The sequence below is a fragment of the Eschrichtius robustus genome, chromosome 16 (assembly GCF_028021215.1).
Source record: "Eschrichtius robustus isolate mEscRob2 chromosome 16, mEscRob2.pri, whole genome shotgun sequence".
In the NCBI taxonomy this organism is placed as follows: domain Eukaryota; kingdom Metazoa; phylum Chordata; class Mammalia; order Artiodactyla; family Eschrichtiidae; genus Eschrichtius; species Eschrichtius robustus.
Window position 1 is genome coordinate 84,565,866 of NC_090839.1, and position 4,290 is coordinate 84,570,155.

Below are 4,290 nucleotides of genomic sequence, written 5' to 3' on the forward strand. Positions count from 1 at the left end.
CATCGAGGAACCACAACATTCCCCAAAAGGAATGTCTGTTTGAAAACTGAGCAGTTTCCAAACTGAGCAGGCAAAACCACTTATAAACCGTAATAACGTTAACACCTCCATATTTTGGGAGGCAAGGACTTTTGGAAGGCAAAATGCTTTCATAACAAACCTAAGGGAATCCAAAATGAGCTTTCAGTCAGGCTTTAAAGAACTGACCAACCATCAAAACCCCGGCCCTAAAATCTGGCTTCAGGAGGCTAAGAGAATGAAGAGATGCAAGGTTTGATGTCTCGTGTTGGCCCCTTATCTGAGAGCCAGTAAGTAGTAGGGTAATTTGTCCATCGTGGTGGGAATAACCGGTTAACACCAAGACTGTGTTAAAAGTCTATAGATTCATTCTCCCAAGGTAGATCCAATATGAAGGCAGCCTCTCAGACATGATTGCAGCTTCCTGAAAACTCTGGGAGTGGTGGGCTGCACTATTTTGCCACCTCTGCCAGGCATAGGGGCAAACAGCTGCAGACCACCAGGATTCACCAGGTCAAGTGAGCACATGTATGAGATGGCTTGCTGAGTCAAAGCACGTGCTGAGTGGGCACCTACCTAGTTCTTTTCCCATCCAAAGGAAACAGGAGAGGATTCTGAGGAGGCAAAACACCCTAACCTAAAAGACTACTCAGAAAACAAGATGGTTCCTCTGGGTGACAGGCAGGCAGCTTTGTCCTCATGGGCTCAGGTCACAGGCCCCTGGTGCTGACCGCTGCTTAAGGCCATCTGATTCTAGTGGAAGAGCCCTGGGCCGGCCACCACTCAATTCAAATTCAGTTCCACCTGAACCAATGAAAAGGCTGGATGGAGGGACAAAGAAAAATCTTTATGCAAGACCAAAAAAAGTGCCCCAACAGGAATAGAAACAAATCATGTGACACAGGAGGAAACAAAGAGACAAAACCCAGAATGTGTTAAGACCACCAAGTAGCCTGGTCTCTGGAAAAGTCAATGTTATAAAAGAGGTGGAAGGAGTAGAGGCTAAAGAAAACTATTATGAAATCCAATTAATCGATTTCATTGGATCAGAGGAGAGGGGGTTAGAAAGTGCTATCAAAGGCATTCTGGGTAAAATTTGGGGAGATCTGAATATGGGCTGGCATTAAGAGAATTACTGTGATTTCCTTAGGTGTGATAACAGTGTGGCCGTCATAAGAGAATGTCCTTGTTTTTAGGAGAAATATCAACATAGGGAGTGCAATGTCATTACTTTCAAGGTTCCACAAGACAAATATAAAATGTCACAAAGCAATGGATATTTGGTTTATCCCTGTACCATTCTTTTCAACTTTTGTGTTTGAAATTTTTCAAAATATATAAAAGGTTGGGGGGGGGGTGTCAAGTCCCCCAATACCACCTAGCTATCCTTTAAACAGGGTTAAATCTAACGCAAGAGCCAATTACTGGGACCACCGGTTTCAAATATCCACATTTAAAAACCACAAGCCAGGGAATTCTCCCACGGTCCAGTGGTTAGGACTCCACGCTTTCACTGCCGAAGTCCTGGGTTCAATCCTTGGTGGGGGAACCAAAATCCTGCAAGCTGCGCAGCGCAGCCAAAAAAAAAAATCACAGGGCAAAAAAAACCTTATATGACCCACGGGTCACTTAATGCTCAAAAGCAGCAAAAATCCTTCCATCTCAAACTGAGGCAGGTTAGGAAGCACAGAGGACAGTCGCTCGTTACCTCTAGGAAGGAAAATGGGTGGCTGGGAAACCACCATGGGAGACTTACTGTTACCCGATGTCACCATACTACTGTCCAGATAGTAAATATTTTAAGTTTCACGGGCAACATACTGTCTCTTTGCACTTTTTTTTTCCTTTACAGCCTTTTAAAAATATAAAGCCAGGTATGGATTAAGTATGAAGATGAAATACCAAAAATCCTATGAGCTGGTACTGAGGACTCCGTCAGTGTGACCCAGCCACTCTAGCCCCAAACTCTTCACCGACCACAGGTATCTGGTTAATCAGAGGTAGGGTTTGTGGCCATTCAGATCCAACCACATTTGCCTATACCAGAACTGGAAAGTTCAAACTAGCAGGCCAATTAAATTAGTAAGCTGGTACACCACATTTTAATGTTGATTAGGCTGGAGACCACTTAATGTCAGCTCCTAGAAATAGAGAACAGTTACCCGGCTTGATTCTCCAAGTTTGCTTTGGAAACTGCACAGGAAGAGGTAGCTGCCATTCTTAGCCACTCAGATCAACCAGTGTGAGTCAACAGGCAGGTTCCGCTCACCAGCGCAGAGGCCAGTGCGTGCGGTCGTTACATATAAAGAGTGGAGGGAAACTGCACTCGCTTCACCAGGCAACTTATTTGCTCCACTGAAAGGTTCCCTGCCACTAAGTCCCGTTTGATATCCCCTCCACTCCACCTGCAAAGTTCTAGGAATGCAGAACCCTGCTCTGTGGATGCCCGAAGCCAAGTAGATCATTCACTCCTTTACAATTACCCTCCTGCCCATCACCTTTATTTAATTCCTTCCCACTGTCAGTTATTTTTTAAGTTCTAGAGTGCGCTGAGGAAGAGGACCTCTATCTTTAGTGCCTAACCCGGGGTATCATTCAATTCCTGAATTAGAGCTTTCTTAACCTCAACTCTTCAGGGCCATTCTTTTCCAACTGCTTATCACTGTTATGCAAGCCCCCCCTCCCCCCGCCCCCCTGCAAATACTTCACAATGGAAATATGTCACAGGAGACTGAATGCAGAAGGAGCTAGGAGAGTCCAGATGACTTCTACTAAGAGATCTGCGAAATTGTAAAATAACGCTACTCTTCTATTTTTTGTTTTAGAGAACAATTACTTTTCATGATTGTTATGTATCTCAACATGTAATAGGTTTCCATTATTTTTAAACAAATGAGTATTTTCAGTTTCTAGTTTTTGACACAGTCTACATAAGAGTTATGTAAAGAGGTTCTGAGATGAAAAAGTTTCAGAAACACTGCATCAAGGAACTTAAAACTGGGTGGAAATGCAGCAACAGACAGCATTTCATTTCAAGAGAAGTCCGTCTGTGGAAAACCCTCTGGGCAAATTCCAGTCTTATGTCAAATTCCAGGCACTCAAAATGGGACGTTACACCACAGGAGCAAGGGTGTAACAGTAACACCTTCCAGGAGCTACCTTTCTTTCTGAAGAGCCTTGGTGAGCCTGTGCTGATCTTGCCCATCTCTCAACTCCCCTGGCTGGCAAGACGTGTATGACTTGCCGCTATCCTAGTAACTCCCACACTGAGCTCTTGCTCCGTCAGTGCGCTGGGTGTTGGCTGCTGCTCAGTGTTATCTCCTAGAGGAGAAGCAGCCTGGTGTTGGGAGGCGAAGCTCAGGAGGGCTGAAGACACGGGCTCCAACACGGGTCATCAGTGAGCTGTGGGACCTCAGGCACATGGGTCACTTCTGTGTCCACAGAGGTGGCACTCTCAAGGTGATTCTGAGGGACAACGAGCCAAAATAGGTGAATTCATCAACATGGCAAAAGCCTAGTCACACACAGTGTTACTCCTAAAATGTGAATTAAAATTTCTCAAAAAACTGAAAAGCCGTCCTCTTCCACTGCATGAACCAGTGCAGCCCCTCCCTGCCTTGCTGGAGCACACCCAAGCCGGTGGAGGAGGAACGCCTTTGCCCTGGTGTTCCTTCCTGTAGACAAACCCCTCCTCACAGCTGGTCAGGGCAGAACACCCGACATGTCCAGGGATGTGATCTGAGCCGCGGGCACATCCTGACAGCTGCCATCAGAAACAGCAGGCTGCTGAGAGCGCAGCCCACGTCAACTAAGGCTGCTGACCACCTCAGAAAGACTTAAAAAACCCAAGACAATATAGTTATGAATGAACATCTTAAAATGCAAAAACCCACCTCACCTAAGACATAATGAGATCTCCAATGGGCACCTGAGAAATACCAAACCAGGCACGTGACCCAGTTTCCATTTAGACCTATATCCCCCACCCCCAGGGCTCAGAAGTTTAGTCATTTGCCCGAGAATCAAAAGGAGTCATGATTCAAACTTAAGGTTCGTTTCACAAGAGAAACAACGGAGACCCAAAAGGTGCGATCATTTTTTAAGGTCAGTAAACCCAGGTCTGATTCCGAGATAGGCACTTTCCAATATACACCGTTTTGCCCCTTTCCCCCCACAGTCCAACCTTTTTCTTTGAGTGGGGGAGAACACCCATGTCCAATCAAACCTTCAAAAGCAAAGAAGAATTTCAACTCATTAAATAAAACTAGCACC